Source organism: Podarcis tiliguerta (assembly GCF_965153285.1).
Source record: "Podarcis tiliguerta genome assembly, chromosome: 8".
Classification (NCBI taxonomy): domain Eukaryota; kingdom Metazoa; phylum Chordata; class Lepidosauria; order Squamata; family Lacertidae; genus Podarcis; species Podarcis tiliguerta.
Window position 1 is genome coordinate 18,595,697 of NC_139541.1, and position 21,754 is coordinate 18,617,450.

Consider the following 21,754-nt stretch of genomic DNA (forward strand, 5'->3'; position numbering starts at 1 on the left):
TCCTGGAGCTCCCTTCTCATCCTAATCCTTGGAAGACTTGCTGATTGGCCCCACATTAGCCAATCACACTGGAAAACTGTAGTGTGGTCACCAATAAGATCTATACCACCATATGGAATCTGCAGAGGCTGGTCCATTAGGGTGAAGGGAGCACTATCTCATCAACCCGTCTCTGACTCCCCTACCACAGTCCCTCGTTGAAATTAATGGACCCAAGGTAGTTATGTCCATAATATCCACTGGGTCTGCTTTGTTACAGCCATAAAAGGATTTGAGTGGATTTTGACACTCACAGTCTACAGCTATTCTTATAGTTTTTAATTTATACATGACTCAAAGGGACTTGCAAACACAAGAGAAACACTAAAACCAATTACAATAAAGACAAGCAATAGAAAAAACCTGGGGGGAAACCAACAGCTATACAAATAGGCTTAGCATATCCTTCCCGGCAAATGAGTCCACAAGGCCACTTCCACACTAAGGAGGAGGTGGGATTGTGGGCTTCCCGGCCCACCACGCATGCAGCGGCCCCGCACGATTGGGGGGATTCCCAGTCGCGTCACCCCCTAGCCGGCCAATCAGCTGCCTTGGGGGTGGGACCTGCCCTATAAAGGCAGGACGCGGCTGAGGATCTCCCTCTTTGCCACCCATCAGCTGTTCCTGTTTATTTAAATACCCTTCAAACGAAGAGCCGAAAGACCAGGTAGAAAGGAAAGTTTTCAGCTGGTGCCTAAAACTGGGCAAAGAGGGTGGTAGGCAAACCTCCCTGGGGAGAGCATCCCATAAGTTGGGAGCCGGCCCTGAATAGGCCGTCTCTCGTGTTGCCACCCTCCGGACCTCCCATGGAGGAGGCACATGGAGAATAGCTTTAGGTGATGATCCCGGGGTCTTGGTGGGTTCATATGGGGAGAGGCACTCCTTGATGTGTTGGGGTCCTGAGCCGCATAAGGCTTTATAGGTCAAAAGGAGCACTTTGAACTGGGCCCGGAAACTAACTGGTAGGCAGTCAGGCCAGGATTGGCATTAGGAGCTAAGACTGTCTTGCCAGGTGAGAAATCCGGCTGCTGCATCAGCTGCATTTTCCGTACAATCTTCAAAGGCAGCCCCATGTATAATGCACTGCAGTAATCTAACCTGGAGGTTATCAGAGCATAGGCTACCCCTGCCCAGATTGGGGAGTAGCTGAGCCACTTGTCTAAACCGATGGAAGGCACTTGTGTCACCAAGGCAACTTGAGCCCCAAGTGATAGGAGAACCCCCCAAACTTTGTACCTGATCTTTTGGAGGGAATGTAACCACATCAAGACCTAAGCCAAGCCCAAAGCCTACAATGAATGACACCAGCCTGAAACCCAGAAGATCCAGTGCCAGCCAGCACAGACTGCAATGTGGTACCCCTCCAGATGTTGTTGGGCCATTGGCCATTCTGGCTGGGAATGATGGGACCTAGAGACAACAACATCTTGAGGGCACCCTGGTGGACAATTCCATCCTAGATGGTCCAATGGTCAAGAAGTTTCATTTAAAATAACTTGAAATTATGGATGAGAAGAAGATACAGCAGTAGTTATGAATCTGATCATGGTTCCTAATTTGAGAGAATTACATAAGGAGAGAAAGAAAATCCTATTGGGCCCGTCTAATCCATCCATGTTGGTGATCTGCTCACCAACTCTTCTGGGAGCAAATCCCATCCTTTCCAGAAAAGGACAGGCCCGTGTCAAGCCTGTGACTCCATCTTTTCCCTTCTCTCCTCTTTTATCCCAAGTTGGCCTTCATTGTCACCACTTTACCCTTGTACACAATGCAGTGTTTGTCGCAGGAAGTCTCTGTCACCAGCTTCCTCATATTTGAGGGCTGGCGGAGCACACCCAAAGGAGTAAACATCACACAGTCATCCCTCGATTTGTGCCACGTTTCCCGACATGGCCGGGTCATTTGTTGCCGTAACATCCGAGAAAGAGAACAATACTCCAGCATTAAAATCTGCCCTCCAGGTGACCTGCAGAGGCTGGGTGTGCTGGTATCCTGATTCTATATCTGCACACAGAGCACTGGAGGCTCAGGAGGTCTTCCAGGGTTTTCTAACGAGTCAGAAGATGGCACATCCTCAGGCACTGGCCCTTCCAGCTTCGTCTGGTAGCAGGGCCTCTGAGGAATAGGGATGGGAGGTCCTCACCCTCAGGTTTGGAGCCCTCACAGGACAAGGAATCTGACCCCTGACTCCTGATGCTCTCTTTGCGTCATCATGATCATTAATTTACATCCTGACTTTCCCCCCATAACTCAAGGCAGCTCACAAAGGCACTCTTTGCCATTGCCGCTGCCACCAGGGCCACACAGCGGCAGGAAATGAGACATCAGCTGGGGGCGGTGGGGGGGGCACCTTCCTGTTTCACCTTCCTGTTTCACCTCAGGCGCTGGAACAGAACAGGACAGGCCATTTGATGGCCTGGGATTCGGACCCAGATGCTGAACCTGAGGGATCCCAGCCTGCACAGGATTCCCTGCCTCCAGAACCAGCTGAGCCTCACCTATACTGGATCCTCGGGTGCAGGCACCAGCTGAGTCTGCTCTGGCTCCTGAGGTGCTGGAGGACCCACTGCCTGCAGGTGCTCCACTCTCAGCCCCGTCAGGGGAAGCTGAGGTTGCCTCTGGGTCCAGTAACCCTCCAGCCTCTCCTGAGCTGCAGAAGCTCAGGGCAGAGAGGCAGAGGGAACTAAGTTCCCGCAGGAGGAGTGCTCGCCTCCAGGCCAGGAGAGGCAAGTCACCCGTGGAGCGGGGCCACCCTATGCCTCGGGGCAGATACAAGCTGGCCAGCCCCAGTCCCAAGTTGCGAGAGCAACATTATTGGTTGCTAGTTCCTGCCTGAATGAACTCTGTCCTGCTTTCCTGCTTGAGCTCCTGACCCGCCCTGGCTCCCTGCTTGCAAGCCTGTTCCTGACTTCACCCGACTCCCTGCCCTGCACCCAGCTTCAGCTACTACGGACTGCCTCCACGTTGCACCTTTGACCACGGACCGGACTTGGCCCTCGCCTCTTGGGTAACCCACGGGACCAGCACAGGCCACCCCTGAGGGGCCTCCTTAACAAATGACGCTTCCCAAGATTCTTTAGGGGAGCCCATCACTCTTGAAAGTACAGGACTGACGGGGCATTGTTTTAACCTCAGCCAAATTCCCGTCTCATCTCCCCGGCCCCTGTTTTTTTGTTCTGAAGAGTTTGGCCCTGTTTCGGGAGCCGTTCACTGCCTGTTTTATAGCCTGTCGTCCTCTTCGACCGCAGGCATCTCATTTATCCCTGGGAGAGATACCAAGATTTTTTTCTTACTCTTGCAAGTTGAAAGGTTTGGACATGATCCCAGGGAACAATGGTTTGGGCTGCTGAAGAGGAAAGCGTCCCTGAAAGAAGCTAGTCTGCTGTATGCTTATTTCAGAATCTATCTCCAACACCCCAGACAGCTCTTGAAGACACAGGCCACTTCCCCCCTTTAAGTTACATTGAGATCATCCTTTAAATATGTTCAAACACTCAAGACTCACCTCCAAGGATCCTGGAAACTGTAGTTTGTTAAGGGTGCTGAGAGATGCTAGGAGACCCTTATGAAACTACAGTACCCAAGATTCTTGGGCTGGGGAGCCATGACTGTTAAGTGGAATAAGAGTGATTTAAATGTATGGTACAGGTATAACCTTGAGGACATAAGAACATGATAGCTCAGTTGGCAGAACATGAGACCATATAACACGGGTCTTTAAAGACCTACATTGGCTCCCAGTACGTTTCCGAGCACAATTCAAAATGTTGGTGCTGACCTTTAAAGCCCTAAACGGCCTCAGTCCAGTATATCTGAAGGAGCGTCTCCACCCTCATCGTTCTGCCCGGACACTGAGGTCCAGCACCGAGGGCCTTCTGGTGGTTCTCTCACTGCTAGAAGCGAAGTTACAGGGAACCAGGCAGAGGGCCTTCTCGGTAGTGGCGCCCGCACTGTGGAATGCCCTACCACCAGATGTCAAAGAAAACAACAACTACCAGACGTTTAGAAGAGATCTGAAGGCAGCCCTGTTTAGGGAAGCTTTTAATGTTTGATGCATTACTGTATTTTAATATTTTGTTGGAAGCCACCCAGAGTGGCTGGGGAAACCCAGCCAGATGGGCGGGGTATGTATGTATGTATATAAAAAGGTAAAGGTACCCCTGCCTGTACGGGCCAGTCGTGTCCGACTCTGGGGTTGCGTGCTCATCTCGCTTAAGAGGTCGGGAGCCAGCGCTGTCCGAAGACACTTCCGGGTCACGTGGCCAGCGTGACGAAGCTGCTCTGGCGAGCTAGCACCAGTGCAGTGCACGGAAACGCCGTTTACCTTCCCGTTATAAAGCAGTACCTATTTATCTACTTGCACTTAAGGGTGCTTCCGAACTGCTAGGTGGGCAGGAGCTGGGACCGAACGGTGGGAGCTCACCCCACCGCGGGGATTCGAACCGCCGACCATACGATGTATGTATGTATGTATAAAAAAATAAATAAATAATCTTAGGGTTGTTGGTCCAAGTCCCACATTGGGCAAAAGATTCCTACAACAGATTCTCCTTCCAACTCTATGATTCTATGAGACGAGCTCTACTGGATCAGGCCAATGGCCCATCTAGTCCAGCACCCTCACAGCATTCTCACAGTGGCCAACCAGATACCCATTATGGGAAGCCCACAAGCAGGCCCAAATGCCTAACTCCCCAATTGCAATTCCAATCAACTGTTATTCAAAAGGCACAAGGTCTCCAACTATGGAGGGAGGGCAGAGCCATCAGGACTAGTAGCCATGGATAGCCGCCTCCTCCAGGAATTTGTCCAACAATCTTTTAAAGCCGCCCAAGTTGGTGGCCATCACTGCCACCTGTTTGACTATGCATTGTGTCCTCTTGTTGTTGTTGTTTAGTCGTTCAGTCGTGTCCGACTCTTCGTGACCCCATGGACCAGAGCACGCCAGGCACTCCTGTCTTCCACTGTCTCCCGCAGTTTGGTCAGATTCATGTTTGTAGCTTCGAGAACACTGTCCAACCATCTCGTCCTCTGTCGTCCCCTTCTCCTTGTGCCCTCCATCTTTCCCAGCATCAGGGTCTTTTCCAGGGAGTCTTCTCTTCTCATGAGGTGGCCAAAGTATTGGAGCCTCAGCTTCAGGATCTGTCCTTCCAGTGAGCACTCAGGGATGATTTCCTTCAGAATGGATGCGTTTGATCTTCTTGCAGTCCATGGGACTCTCAAGAGTCTCCTCCAGCACCATAATTCAAAAGCATCAATTCTTCGGCGATCAGCCTTCTTTATGGTCCAGCTCTCACTTCCATACATCACTACTGGGAAAACCATAGCTTTTACTATACGGACCTTGTGTCCTGTTATCTGTCCTAAATCTTCCAATATTCCTTTGGATGTCCCCGAGTTCTAGTGTTATGAGAGAGGGAGGAAAGCTTTTCTCTATCCCCGTTCTCCATGCCATGCATAATTTTATAAATTTCTAGTAGCAGCTGCTGGGCTGAAGGAGGGAGAGGGCATGCCCCCCCCCCAATTTGGGGCCCCCAATCTAACTTTGTTATTTTGGATGTCAGTGTGTGTTGTGGTTGCTACATTCCAATGTCTCTGGGGTTGCAGCCCAACTCAGAGCAGACCCACTGAAATTAATAGGCGTGACCCTACTCTGAGTAGAAATTCATCAGCAACAATCCTTGGAACCCATTTTTGACAACTGCGGGGAAAGTTTTAAGGACGATAAATCCAGCCTGATTTGTACCTCGCCTCTTTGTTTTGTTTCCACATGTAATTTTGAGTTCCATCAGAAACAAAACACAACATTATTTTTTTTGTTGTTTCTGGAATACTTTTATGCTTCGTTTAGATGTATGTTATTTTGATATGCCCTAAGGGCTAATTCAATAAGATTCTATTCTATCCAATGCTATTAATAGAAGGCTGTCATGTTAATTTTGCAGAAGCAAATTAGAATGTTTAGAGATAGATGCTGGAAAACAGCCAAGAAGGAAAGGGTGATCACTGTTGGTTCAGAGCAGAAAGTTGGTAAGAAATTCAGTTCAGCTCACAATTTAATGCAAACTAATTCACATTTCTTGTTTTTAAAAAAAGGCTGGGGGGAGGATATGCTCCTGAGACAATTGTTTAGCTCAAATCCTGCTTGATGATGCCATGTTCCTGCTGTAATGTTTACAGCTAACAATGCTTAATCTAACAATGTTTATTCTTAGGTTAACTATCCTTGACACTCTTTTAAACAATCTAGTATTCAAAATATCTTACATCCATTATGGTAATAATCCTTAAAACAACATTTTACGCTGAACCTGTAGTATCATTCCCACACTGCAGACTAGAGGCTGTGCCTCTGCTCACATTGCCTGCCAACCTTGCCTATCCCCCCCCCATGTCAAACCCCACCCCTTACATCTCACCAAATCCCATACCCCTCCCCTTACAGATCACCCAAACTGTGCTCCCTTCCCTTACAGATTACCTAAACGCCCATCCCTTCACAGATCACTCAAACCTTCACCTATTGGTGGCTATGCAAAATGCAGCGTGACAACAGCCTTACAGTTTTATTATTAAGTAAGATAGGGGGACTGAGAAAATACCATCTTCATAGAATCACAGAATTTGGAAAGAGACCTTGAAGGCCATCTAGCTTAGTGAGGGAGAGCCAGTCTATTCCTCTAGGGTGTAGATGGGGAACCTGTAGCTCTTGACATGTTGTTGAACTCCAACTCCCATCAGCCCCAGCTAGTGTTAGTTTCTGTGTGTTGCCACTGTGCAGTGCTCTTGGAGTCACAGGACTCTGTTTACATTCCTGGGATTCCAGACTGTTGGAAGTCTCACGGAAGATAGGAGACGGATGTGATGTTACTGGTTTCCTGTTCCTTTGTTGTTCAGTTGCTCTCTGCTTTCACAGAGAGAGGATGTATTTTTCTTTGCTGTCTGCGTAGTTAGTAATAAAGCTTAGTGATGTAGCTATTAAAACTCATCACTTCCGCGTGCTGCTTTGATTCTCTGCTGAATGGTGGATGTGCCTGGAGCCTTATCAGAGGCTCGGGTCGTCAATCACGTCGGAGGCGATTCCGGAGGACTCAGCCGGAGGAGGATGAGCTTTATCAGCTCGGCCGAGTGGAGATTCTGACAGCCAGCACGTCCAATAGTCAGGATGGGAACTATGGTCCAGCAACATTCAGAGGACCACAGGCTCCCCATACTTACTCTAGGGAATTGGTTCCATAGTCCAACTGCTCTTACTGTCAAGAAACATATCCTAATGTTCAATTGACACCTGCCCTCCTGCAGATGAAGCCCATTATTAGATCTAGACCTGCCCCCTGCGGCAAGTAGCAAACAAGTCACAAGAACATCATAAGAACCTGCAGGAGCATCCCAATGGCCCATCTACCCAGCATTCTGCTCCCACAGTGGCCAACCAGATGCCTGTGGGAAACTCTCAAGCAGGATTTGAGTGCAAGAGCCCTCTCCCATCCTTGGTTGTCCAGCAACTGGTATTCAGAAGCATTACTGCCTCCAGTCATGGAGGCAAAGCCAAGGTATCCTGTTTAGTAGCCATTGGTAGCCCTCCATGAATTTGTCCAACCTTCTTTTAAAGCCATTCAAGTTAGTGGCTCATCGCTTTCCATACTTTAACTATGTGCTGTGTGGAGAAGTAATAGTAAGAGTAATTTATTATTTGTACCCCACCCATCTGGCTGGGTTTCCCCAGCCGCTCTGGGCGGCTTCCAACAAAGATTAAAAATACATTAAAATGTCACACATTAAAAACTTCCCTGAACAGGGCTGCCTTCAGATGTCTTCTAAATGTCAGGCAGTTGTTTTCTCTTTGACATCTGGTGGGAGGGCGTTCCACAGGGCGGGCGCCACTACCGAGAAGGCCCTCTGCCTGGTTCCCTGCAGCCTTGCTTCTCGCAGTGAGGGAACTGCCAGAAGGCCCTCGGGGCTGGACCTCAGTGTCCGGGCTGAACGATGGGGGTGGAGACGCTCCTTCAGGTATACTGGGCCAAGGCTATTTTGGGCTTTAAAGGTCAACATCAACACTTTGAATTGTGCTCGGAAACGTACTGGGAGCCAATGAAGGCCTTTCAAGACCGGTGTTATGTGGTCTCGATGGCCGCTCCCAGTCACTAGTCTAGCTGCCGCATTCTGGATTAGTAGTAGTTTCTGGGTCACCTTCAAAGGTAGCCCCACGTAGAGCGCACTGCAGTACTCCAAGAAGTGCTTTCTTTTATCTGTCTTCAACTGTCCAACATGTCCAACTGTCCAACATCCAATCATTGCATGTCCGCAAGACCTTTATGTTCCCCATTGCTTCTCTAGCCCTTTCCAGCAAGGTTCCCAAGCATTCACTTTGCTCTCTCGCGGTATACCTTCCTTCTAGAAGATGAGGTAGGAAAACACAGCCTTGCCAGGCACTCACTTGGCTGCCTGCACCTTCTTGGGAGTCAGCCTAATCTATTCAGACAATGACTTGCATCTGCGGTGAAGAAGAGGAGAACGTGGATCTGTTCTGACAGCAGGCCCTTTTACAAGTTCTACCCACTCAACAGGGCTTTAAAAAAATAAATCACGTAGATGGGAGGAGGCGAGAGCTTCAGCGAAGCAATTCTCCAGCTGACCTGGAGAACAGAGAACTTTTCAACTGCATGACTTGAGTTCTCTTTGCTTTGCGGCTCTTGCTCATTGTTTATTTCTCTTGATTTTCCTTAGTTTTGCATTAGCCCTGCAAGCATCACAGAGCTGGATCCCTGCTCTCCTGACGATGTAGCCGCCTTCGTTTTTGGCAAACCATTGGTCCATCTGGCTCAGTATTTGGGGGACCATTTTCTAGCCCGAGGGCCAAATTCTCTTCTGGGCAACCTCCTGAGGGCCACATGTCAGGGGTGTGTGGAGCCAGAGGCAAAAAGTGGGTGGAGCCAGAGCCAAAAGATACTGGGCATAATATAAAATTTTCATCTTGGGAAAAGTTATGGAGGGAAGATTTAAAATCAACAGCTGTACGTTGATAGAAAACTATATGAAAATGATGTGCCGTTGGTATCTAACACCTACTAAATAAGCAAAAATGCATAGGACTGCTTCAAATGTTGGTTGGAAATGTAAAGAGAAAGAGGGCACATTCTTCCATATGTGGTGGATGTGCAAATTAACAAAAGCATTCTGGGAAATGATATATACTGAGCTGAAAAAAATGTTTAAAATAACGTTTGTGGGGAAAATCAGAAGCTTTTCTATTAGGAATTTTGGGTGCAGAGATACCAAAGGATCAGAAAAGACTATTTATATATGCGACAACGACAGCACAGATACTTTTGGCCCAAAGGTGAAAGGAAGATAAAGCCCCGACCAGAGAAGAATGGCTGATAAAGATGATGGACTACGCCAAAATGGTGAAAACGACTGGGAAGATTAGAAATCAAGAAGACAGAAATTTTACTAAGGAATGGGGAAAATGTATAACTTAGCTCAGAGAACATTGTAAACAATTAAAAACTTTGGCAGGACAACACTTGTAATGCAACAAGAACTATGGGAAGATTTTAAGAAAATGGAGAATACTATAAGATGCAATGGGAAAAGGGAATGTAAATGGAACCCATGCAGGGGCAGAGGAAAGTCCCAGGATTCAGGGAACCCTTTATGTGTATGATTTTGATTATGATTTGAATATAAAAGTAAACTGCAAAAATCAATTAAAAAATTGTAAATTAAAAAAAGGCGGCAAGAGGCATGCTCAGAATTTAAGGGTGTGTTTCAACCAGGCAAAAAAATACTATCATAGTAGAAAGTTCAGTGGTACCTCGGGTTAAGAACTGAGTTCGTTCTGAAGGTCTGTTCTTAACCTGAAACTGTTCTTAACCTGAAGCACCACTTTAGCTAATGGGGCCTCCCACTGCAGCACGATTTCTGTTCTCATACTGAAGCAAAGTTCTTAACCGGAGGTACTATTTCTGGGTTAGCGGAGTCTGTAACCTGAAGCGTCTGCAACCTGAAGCGTCTGTAACCTGAGGTACCACTGTAAGGCCAGTGAAGGGTCTGTCCTGGATAATGTTCTGAGAGGTAGAGAGGCTGGGAGGATTTTGGCCACTGGCCTGGGGCTCCCTACTCCTGACCTAAGTTGACTGGCCACACTCTTTCCCATCGTTCCCATTGTTCCCAGTTCTGTCTATAGATGCCAGGGATAATCTGGGGCTTTCTGGGCACAAAGCATGTGCTCTACCGCCGACCTTAGAGGCCCGTCCCCTACAAATGTAGCAGCGCTCATTCTCCTTCGCCACTTCATAATCCTTTCTCTTCTCTTTTGCAACAGGCTGCGGAGGTAAAAATGAAAGCGAGGAAACGACAGAGCGATGTAAGAAGATCCCCGCTGGATCAGAACAAAGGCCCGTCTAAGTCCAGCATCCTGTTCTCACAGCAGCCAGTCGGATGCCCACAATGGGAAGCCTGCAAGCATCAATGAGCAAAGAGATCACATCCAGTTTGCCTCTCCTGTTTTCTCTAAATGTCCTTCAGATTTACAAACTCACAGAAGTCTCTGACTTCAGTCAAACTGACTGAGCAAGGCAGGAGAAAAGAAGCAAAGGGTAGGTTAATTTTTAGATAGGACCAGTGCTATTTTTCTTAAAATAATGTTTAAGGGTACTCTCATTTTGACTCAAGAAAATCACCATTTTATAGTTCAAATCGGGGGAAATAAATACAATAAATGGACAAAAATACAAAGATTCACAAAATGTTTAGGGGTATGTGTACCCCTGGTCTGCCCAGAAAAAAAGCTATGTGCAGTGGTACCTCGGGTTAAGAACTTAATTTGTTCTGCAGGTCGGTTCCTAACCTGAAATTGTTCTTAACCTGAAGCACCACTTTAGCTAATGGGGCCTCCCGCCGCTGCCGCGTGATTTCTGTTCTCATCCTGAAGCAAAGTTCTTAACCCGAGGTACTATTTCTGGGTTAGCAGAGTCTGTAACCTGAAGCGTCTGTAACCTGAAGCGTCTGTAACCTGAAGCATCTGTAACCTGAAGCATCTGTAACCCAAGGTACCACTGTATAGGACCATCACAGTATCTCACCCAGACACAATCCATACAACCTGAGGATGTTGCTCTGTCAAAAGGCTCTGAAGACTCTGTCCCAAACTTTCAGAAGAGGTGTGGTCTTCCCCACTTCATTGGAACTGAATGTGTCAATTTAGGTTTCGCTCAGTTTTCCATTTTTCCATTCTGAAGTTGCTCTCTCGACACCTCCACAACAGTTTGCAAAAATTATTATTTTTGAAGTCCCCATGAAAACTCACCAGCACTTTTAAGATAGATTTTCCCCATAATATAAACATTTTGGGATGCAATTTTGCCTAAAGTGCACATTTTTGCAAAGCGATTTCCAATGAGCAGTGCCCACTCAATTGCTTTGATTGGCAGAATTGGCACTACTGCAGCTGCCACATAATACCCGTTCCACATCTGTAAGAAGTCAATCATTTAGTATGGCAGCATCTACTCGTTGGAACTCCCTGCCTATTGAGATCAAGCAGGAGCCTTCTCTGTACTCTTTTCAGAGCCTTCTAAAAACATTCCTGCTTAGAAAATCCTACCCAGATGCTTTGAAAGTTGAGGCAATTTTAACCTGCTTTAGTATTTTAAGTGTTCTATGTTTTAAAATGTACTTGATTGTACTGATTTATCTTTTGCAAAACACTTTAATGGTTGTTGTTGTTTACAATAAAGTGATGTATGAATTTTATGAAAAATATATAATATAATATAATGTAATATAATAATAATATAATATAATATAATATAATATAATATAATATAATATAATATAATATAATATTATATAATATTATATTATAATATAATATGGACTTTTATAGGTTGCTTTCAGTAACTTATGCATTTGTATGCACACATTAACCTAGGATCATTTTTGTATGCCTCACAGGGCTGTAGAACTACATTGCAGAAGTCAGAGAAGTGTGAATTTTAAAAGATGGCTGTGTTCAGTTCGCAAATCATTTTGGAGACCGCAAGTCTGGTAGGTTTGCCTTTAATACGAACCGAAACAAATTTCTCCCCCACCTCTCATTGGAGCCAAGGCCTCCAGAACTGAGGAGGGCACATTTAAGAACCAACAGCCTTGCGGGTGGCACTGTGCTCTAAACCACTGCACTTCTTGGGTTTGCCGATCAGAAGGATGGCGGTTCGAATTTCCGTGACGGGATGAGCTCCTGTTGCTCTGTCCCAGCTCCTGCAAACCTAGCAGTTCGAAAGCACAATAGTGCAAGTAGATAAATAAGTACTGCTCCAGCAGGAAAGTAAACAGCGTTTCCGTGCGCTGCTCTGGATTCGGTATTCCATTGCACCAGAAGCGGCTTAGTCATGCTGGCCACATGACCCGGAAAAACTGTCTGCGGACAAACACCGGCTCCATTGGCCTGTAAAGCGAGATGAGTGTCGCAACCCCAGAGTCGTCTGTGACTAGACTTAACTGTCAGGGGTGCTTTACCTTTTACCTTTTTTAGCCTCAGCACTGGAGGTGGCGCTAGAAACCCTGAACTCCCTGCAGCCTGTTTACTGCCTCAGTCGGTTTCGAACCTTTGCTGAAGCAACATCTTAAGTCTGCTGCTCTTGGCTGCCTCCCTTCAGCCCGACTCCTGCACTGCTTTGCATGGAGCTATCCATGGTCCTAAGTGGCCTCCAGAACTTTGCTGAAGCAACATATTCTACCTGCTGCTCTCGGATGCCTCCCTCCAGCATGATTCCTGCATATGGAGCTGTCTGTGGTCCTGTTCCCTTGCCTGAACTCTTTCTTCAGCTTCCTAGTCTTCCCTGAGCACTCTGCCAAGAACAGGATAACAACACAGGATGTTCACGTGAATGCTCTAACGCGTTGAATGAATTTGTGAGGCGGTTATGGGGCTGAACTATGTAACTGCCCTCTCCCAGTAAAGAAAAAGGGAACCAAAATGACCAGGGAGCAACTCCCCTAGGAGGAAAAGCTTCAGTGTTGGTTTTGTTGTTGTTGTTGGTTTAGTTTAGAATGGGGTGCCCTACAGATATTGTTAGATTACAGCTCCCGTCCTCCCTGACCATTGGCTATGCTGGCTTGGGCTGATAGGAGTTGGAGGTCAACAATGACTGGGGAGCACCACGTTGCCTATCCTTAATTTAGATCACAGAGTCATCCAATGAAACCATTTGGTGGAAGATTTGGGGCAGAAAAGGGAAACGACTTATTCATACAGCACGGAGTTAAACTCTTGGATTCGCTACCATGAGACGGGGTACATGGGTTTCATACACACAGGGGAACTTGCTTTTTACAGTGTATGTGGTTTCCCTTTTCTCCTCACAACAACCCTAAAAGGTAGGCTAGGCTCTGAGAGAGAGAGACTGGCCTCAAATTACCCAGTAAGGGATAGGGCCAAATGCAACCAAGAGGATTCAATTGTCTCCCTCACCCCATTATTTTATGAGTTTAATTGGGGTTTAAAATCCAGGGCTAGATCTGGGACAGTTGTCTTCCTGGCAGGAGCTGGCTGCAAACACTCTGGCGGGGATCTGCCCTCCTCCTCTCCCAATTAACCTCCATCTCCAGGGCCTGCCTCCATGACATCACCAGGGGCCACCCCTAGCTTTCAGGTTGGGCTCTGAAACTTCAAGGCCCAAGATTCTCCTCATCTCACAAGCCTAGCTGCACATTCCAAGACAGTGTAATCCTCACACTGGTTTAATGGCAAACCAGTGATGTGGGAGAAGTTCCTCCAATGTTCACTCATCCAAGAAGTAGCCAGATCAAGTGTGACAACCCCAGCTGCCATCCACAAATCCAAGGCCTCATTTGTTCCGAACAATTTGCAAAAACCCTGGATCTTCTTCCAGGCTCTGCTCAATAAAGAAATGTGTCCAGCAAAAAACAAACAAACCCAAACCTTATTCCAGCACGTTCAAATTCCAAATCATATAGACTCTTTGGAAGTTCTGGAAGCTGTTTTGCTCTGCAGACACAGCATAAACTTGGCACAGAGAGGCCTCCTCTGATTTGGGGGTTTGTTTTCTTCATAGGTCCGTTCCCCCCTCCCTCTTCCTCCTCCTTTGTACAAAAAGCCCATGGTGTCCTTTCCAGCTCGGAATGAAATCATGTGTCGCTCACTCGCCTGCCTTCAAGAGAAGCCAAGAAAGCATCTGTGTCTGGAGGGGATCGTAAATATCGCTGGTCACGTCCCTCCCTGCTTTTGCCAAGCTCCTCTTTCTCTCAAAAGGACACAGATGCCATCCATAAATGCACATAAATTGCTACTGGTGGCGGCCGGCCAACCTTGCTGCTGGAAAGAGACAATGGGGATGTTCTGGCATAAAAGGAACAATCTACACGCACAGGCCCCCAACAGCGGCAGACACTCTCCAAGTGCTGCAGTGGCGGGGGCTTCAGCAGAGATGAAATACTCCACAGTACTCCATTGTGAACCAATCAGGGACAGAGGGGGAAAAACAGTTCACATTTAAGGGTGCACCAAACCTAATTTGCCACACCTCCAATTATCCCCATTTTCCATGGGCAGTTCTGGATTTACAGAAGCCATCCTGGTTTCTGATTTGGTCCTGGAATGTCCCGCTTTTCTTTAGGATGTCCCTATTTTCATCAGAGAAATGTTGGTGTATGGAGTTATGCGACCCCCTGAGCCAAGGAGATAAGTACAGTGGTACCTCTGGCTGCGAATGGGATCCGTTCTGGAGCCCCGTTCGCATCCTGAAGCGAACGCAACCCGCGTCTCCACGTCTGCACGTGTGCGGGTCACGATTCGCCACTTCCGCACACGCTAGTGATGTCATTTTGAGCATCTGCGCATGCGCGAGCGGCGAAACCCGGAAGTAACATGTTCCGTTACTTCCAGGTCTCTGAGGAGCGCAACCTGAAAACACTCAACCCGAAGCTACTTCAACCTGAGGTACGACTGTAACTACACAACCTTTAGATGACACCTGGAGGCAGCCATGTATAGGGAAGTTTTTAATGTTTTACAGTGGTACCTTCGTTTAATAACAGCTTAGTTTATGAACAACTTGGATTAAGAACGCTGCCAACCCGGAAGTAGGTGTTTTGGTTTGTGAACTTTGCCTTGGAAGCAGAACATGTTTGGCTTCCTGTTGAGTGTGTTCCATTTGTAAATTGAGTCCCCCGCTGCTGTGGGAAAGCACGCCTTGGTTTAAGAACGCTTTGGTTTAAGAATGGACTTCCAGAACGGATTAAGTTCGTAAACTAAGGTACCACTGTATTATGTTTTTATATATGTTGGGTGCCACTCAGAGTGGGTGGGGCAACCCTGTCAGATGCACAGGGTAGAAATAATAAAACCATTATCATGGAATAGGACATCCCTATTTTCACCTAAGTAATGTTGGAGGGTATGAATTTGCAGCTCCCGAAACAATATACAAAGGCAGGTCCTGTGGAAATAAAATAAAATACCAACCATGCACAGATTCACCTTAGCTCTTTACTCAGGTACCTGAGAGAGTGGTCTCCAACCCTACGGGAGTCACGGAGTCCTCGGCACATGTAAAACGCAAGGAAGATTTTGTAGATTGTTTGACACGTGAGGTTCGACTTTTGCTTTCCCAAATTGTGCTGGAAAAGCACAAAGCAAGTTTCAACTCGCTTTCAACCTTTTCCTTAAAAAACTGTTTGCTCTGCATAGCAATCACCTTCCTGTTCCAGGCCGTTTGCGGTTACACATGTAAGAACATTCTCCGCGATATTGGTTCATTTCACGGCTAAGTGGTCAACTTCACCTTTTGTACCAGATCACGCTGCTTCCCATTTTAACTCCCCGTTTTAACTGGTTCAGTATCTTAAAATCCTCAATCCTAAACCAAATTGATTGATTTCCCTGACATAAGTTTTCAGTGTTCTACCTCCAGTCAGGAAACTCTTTGTTCTTAAATGGTTCCTGCTCAGTTCTGGAGACCTTGGCTTCAGTCAGGGCTGGGGGAGAAGTTTGATTCCATTTGCATTTTCAGGCAAACCTATCACACTCTCTGAAATGATACATGAACGAAATGGAATATACCCAAGAGTGGATTTCATGCTCTTTATTCAGCTCATAGTGGTGAGGAGGAATGGAAGTTCCCCCAGAATGTCTGCTTTATATACATTATTTACACAATAGGCCCCATGTGATTGGCTAATTCTGGGATTTACCTGTAGGCCAATCAGGTTGCGGATTCACTACCACCTGGAGCTGGATTGGGTGGCTCCTGTGGACCAATCAGACTGCTGCATTCTGAATCCTATTGTTCTAGGACCAATCAGACTGCTGCCTTTTGGATCCTATTCAACTCAGTACATAACACGAAACACAGCCATTCTTTGAAATCTGCATTTCTCCAAATTTTGCAGCGCAGTTCTGCAGCCATGTGATGTGTGCAAAATTGCATATACTGGGGTAAAGAATGCTTGAAAATACATCGTTCAGTGAAAATAATGTACAAAAATGCAATATGCTGTGGGAAATGGCTTTGCAAAAAAAAAAGTGTATCTGTTACATTGACGGCATAAGAAAGAAACATGTATATTAGCAGTAAAATACTGGTGAATTTTCATGAGGACTTTTTTTTAAAAAAAAGTCACAAAACTAATGTGAAAAAGTGGGAAATTGAACTTAAGGTTGGAAATATGAGAAAGTGAGAGAAAGTGAAATTGGCAGATTCACCTGTGCCCAAAACTAACCTTACCAATGGATCTTTGGGCTGATGGATGTATAGTAAATAGATATAATCTCTAGTCTTTTCTTCACTTGAATCAGACCAATAGCATTTCTGCTACTTTCTATAATCTATCTATCTATCTATCTATCTATCTATCTACCTATCTACCTATCTATCATCTATCTATCTATCTATCTATCTATCTATCATCTATCTATCTATCATCTATCCACCTAATGTCAGCCAATTAAATAATGATAGGCTGTTTGTTCATCCAACGTTCAAATTAAATGCATTTGCATATAGTCAAAGCATCAGTGTGGCTGCTCTTTTTGAGATCTGGAAGGGCCTGTGCAATCAGATGGAGGCTGTTTTGCCTAACACACCACTGGAAGGTCTGCCTGATCCAAAATTCTCCCCGAGGGATCGCTGCAGAATTGTTTCTTTGCCAGCTGTAAACATCTGTCTTAAATCTTGCACAGAGGGCAGCTGTGGAGGTCAGTCACAGCTAAACACTAAAACCCTTTGGACTTGTCAATATTGTGTCTTTTAAAGTGTTGGAGGATTAAGCTTCTCTCAGTAAGTGATTATTTTCCCTTGGCATTTTTTATTTATTTATTTATTTTGTTAAGATCGCAGGTCGCTGTGCTGGGATGGGGGAGAGCATGTGGCCTTGCAGATGTGGTCGGACTACAACTCCCGTTGTCCCTGAGCGTCAGCCATGCTGGCAATGGACTGATGAGAGCTGGGGTCCAATCACATCTGCAAAGCCACAGGTCCCCCCATGCCTGTGCTACAGGAATAATATGGTCTCCTGAAGTCCAGGGATTATCAAATACAGTGGTACCTCAGGTTACATATGCTTCAGGTTACAGACGCTTCAGGTTACAGACTCCGCTAACCCAGAAATAGTACCTCAGGTTAAGAACTTTGCTTCAGGATGAGAACAGAAATCGTGTTCTGGCAGCGCAGCAGCAGCAGGAGGCCCCATTAGCTAAAGTGGTGCTTCAGGTTCAGAACAGTTTCAGGTTAAGAACGGACCTCTGGAACGAATTAAGTACTTAACCTGAGGTACCACTGTATCAGAAGGTAAGAAGATTGCTTTGGGACCAGAGCAAAGACCTGCCTAGTCAAGCACCCTGCTCCTCAGCCTTCATCATGTGAAGCCAGAACTGGCATAAATACGCAATATTTCTCATGGAAAATGAGTGAGGTCCCAACTAAAGAAGAATGTCAACTTAAGCTGATGGAATATGCGCAGCTCGCGGACTTAACATACAGAATAAGAGAACAAGAAGAACATAACATTTAGAGAAGATTGGAAAACATTTATTGAATATATGGGGGAAATGGTGTGTGCTTGAAAACACTGGCAGCATTAAGACGAATTCAGCAGTGTAAGTAAGTTTTGATGGATGAAATAATGAAATCCTGAAGGGTTCCGTTTATGTAAAATATGCAGGGATTTATGATATGCAAAATGAACCATGGAAAGAGAAGAAGGCAAGTCATTGATATTTTAAGGATGTTTAAATGAGCATTCTAAATTGTAAAAAAGAAAATATAATAAAAATTATATAAATGAAATAAATAAATACCCAGTATTTCTCTGCTTCTCTGGTCAACAAAGCAGGATTGTCCGCTGCTATGTTTCCAGGACCAGATTCAGCCCCCAGCAGCTACATAGGAACCCTGCAGTGGTGTGCAGTGAAATTTTTCGTAGGGGAACAGTTAGGGTCAGAGGCACCAGCTTGTGAGGGCAATGGGGGGTGATGTTGTGGTGTCCTGACGGTGCATGTGTGAGCATCGTATCTTCCTCCCTAAGCCAGGCAGTAGCTTCCCAGGCTTTGGGAAGGAGGTCCAGGGGAACATTTAAGGGATTAGCCTAGTCCCCCTAGTCCACTCACCACCTGCCACTGGAACCCTGGATTGTTTGGTCAAACTCATGTTTGTAGCTTCAAGAACACTGTTCAACCATCTCGTCCTCTGTCATCCCCTTCTCCTTGTGCCCTCCATCTTCCCCAACATCAGGGTCTGTTCCAGGGAGTCTTCTCAAAGCAACTACTCTATTCCGAACTTAAAAATGGAAAGCGTAACACTGGTGCTCAACAAAAAGGGGTTTAAAAAAAACTCTCTCATGCCAATCTAAAAAAAAAATAGTATAAACACCGACAACTGGGAAACATTGGCCTGCGAGCGCTCCAGTTGGAGAACAGCCTTTTCCAAAGGTGTCATGGACTTTGAAGACGCTTGAACTCAGGACAAAAAGGAGAAGCATGCTAAGAGGAAGGCACGCTTGGCAAACCCTCACCTTGACCAACTCCTGCCTGGAAACCTATTTCCTCACTGTGGAAGGATGTGTGGATCCAGAATTGATCTCCACAGTCACTTACAGACTCACTGTTAAAAGCGTGTTTATGGAAGACAATCTTACTTGGCTACAAGTGATCGCCAAAGAAAAAGAAGAAGCACATTTTGCGGAGTGTGTGTTTGAGTGCAAAACTGCCCACATTTCCAGGAACGTAGCCATTGCCTTCCTCCTTAGGTTTGGAGAGAACCACCTGACACTTATTTCACCCTGCTTCTTCTCATTATCGGTCTCCTAATCTGTTCCAGCTGGTGGGGGGGGGGGGGACAGAGAAAAATCAGGCTGTCAACACACTACTCTTTCCTGGCCTCCTCACAAGCTTCTGTCTTGGGTTGTAAATATCCCTGTCTATTTTGAAATGGAAATAAAAAGCCTTTGCATTATTAATTTTTTTCCAAAAAAAAATGGTGCGAAGGGGAGGAATGCACTCATCACAACCTTCCATTCCGTAAATGAAACATCACAACTCAAATCAATGTATATATTTTTCCGTTGCTGGGCCCGGAGGGGCTTGTGGAAAAATGTGATCATTCTATATAGGCTGTGTGACTGCGATAGACTCTCTCAGCAGGCCGCAAGGAAGAGAAGTTTGGGTGGAACTTCAAGATTTTCTCTCCATAGGCAACAAAATAAACTTTAGGTCACTTCCTAGCCTCAGGAAAACAGACAATTTGCTTGGCTGTCGCACCTTGGGAAGCCGACCTGAAATGTGGAGTCGATTTGGAAGCACGTAAAAACGAATCAAGGTGGAATGGAACAATAAACACGGATCTCACCATTCAAAGCTCTCTGCAGCCAATATTTCTTTTCCCCCTGCGCTGAGATGTAAGAACTTGAGAGCAAAAGTCCACCTACCTCAGAGCTGAGAACTGCATGCTAGACTACAGCTAGGAAGGGGGAGACAGATTCGATTCAGCTTCCATTTAAAGGCAAACCCAAGTAATTCACACTTTCTGAAAGCCTCTCCTCCTTCCAGAGGGGAGGGATTGTGAGCGGGAGACGATTCCCGTGTCATCATTGCAGGCGCGCCACGCCTCCCAGTTGGGCACCCAATCGGGTGCCGGCACGGGGGTGTGGTTTAGCCGCTCAAATGCGGCTGCGCCAGCTCTTCCCGCCATTGCGCTTCAGACTTTTCCACAAGTCATGATTGGTCGCCCTGATTGCCCAGGGGGCCTGGTAGGAGTTTTTTCCAATTGGCAAATTGGCACCTGCCTTTTGGTGTGTGGTTTTTTTTGTTTTGTTTGTTTGTTTGTTTGTTTTGCCTACCTCGTAGCAATTGTCACAACTTCCTTTGTATTTGGCAGTTAGGCATTGGAATGTGTTGTTGGTGTATGGAAGGGCAGGGTGTGGCCATCGCCTACCGCTTCATTTATGGGTATTCCGTTAAAGGAATCCGGCGGTCGTGGATCCTGTCCGATGCCCTGTGTGGCGGGGGGCCATGGCACAACCCTTGGTGACATCAGGGGAGAGCTTATAGTTGTCTTTGCATCTACAGGCTCCCCCTACTGGTGGTTAACCCCTCATCAGACTCACCCCTCTCCGAGTGGGTGGAGTCAAATTTGCTGTGGTCCAATGCCTAAGCCAATACCTTCTCACATGCTGTAATCAATAAAGTTGTGGCCTTTCTTGCCCATTAACCTAATATACTGTGTCCACGTGTTTTCATTCCCCAAGTGGGGATCGGGTCCTCGAATCACAAACAATATGCAAGCGGAAATGCACATTGCAAGAGGCCTGGCCTACAGGGCCTTTCGGTCCCTTCCAACCCTACATTTCTATGAGACGCAGCTATCCTTTGAAATTCACGCTTCTTTGAATTTTGCAGCACAGTTCACCTGCCAAACAAATGGATACAAAAATATACCAGGGTAAAATGTGCATATAAATTCACCCATTGGTGAAAATAACATGCAAACGTCCACTGTGTTAGGGGACATTGCTTTGCAAAAAAAAGTGTGCATTGGGGGAAAATGCATACAAAAATTTGTTGCTGTTGGTGGTGGTGGTGGTGGTGGTGGTGGTGCTAGGGTGGGTGAAAATTCAGAAGAAAATAGAAGACTGGAGATTAAAGTTGTTAGACTATGCTGAATTGGATAAGATGACTGGAAAGATCAGATACTTAAGAGACCAAAAGTTTACAGAAGACTGGGGAAAATTTGTTGAATATCTGGAGAGTATAAGTGAAGGTCAAATAAGGCTAGAAGGTTTTAAAAGAGCACTGTGAAAATGCGAGAGATATTGTTAAAAGTAAATAGAGGAAAGACTTAAATAATGACAATATTAAAAAAAGGAAAAGCGTAAATTAATAATGACTACGAAAGATTTACGGAAAAGCTGAAGGAAGTCCAAAAAGAAAGATTTGAATGTGAAACCAATGTATGTTTTGTTTTGCTTTATTGTAAATTAATAAAAAAATATTTTTTTAAAAAAAAGAAAATTCAGAAGAAAAGCAAATTACAGCCATGGGAAAAGGGTGGGTCCTGAAAACACCTCTCAGGTGTCAAAGACCAGGTTAAAGAGGTGCATCTTTTAAATGAGGACTTTGTCTTAAGGGAAGGGCTGCATGCAGAAAGTCCCTGCTTCAGTCTCCGGCATCTCCAGGTAGGGCTAGGAGTGAGTCCCT

At 46.0% G+C, this 21,754-nt stretch overlaps 1 long non-coding RNA gene across 1 annotated transcript in view; it reads left to right on the forward strand.

The window, feature by feature from the left end:
* Positions 1-11,495, forward strand: part of LOC310683987 — a 55,586-nt gene extending 44,091 nt beyond the window's left edge. Inside the window, exons 2-3 of the long non-coding RNA XR_014514625.1 lie at positions 5,985-6,069; positions 10,367-11,495. This is a non-coding gene — a long non-coding RNA (uncharacterized lncRNA). The remainder of the gene's footprint in view (positions 1-5,984; positions 6,070-10,366) is intronic.
* The last annotated feature ends 10,259 nt before the right edge of the window (positions 11,496-21,754 follow it).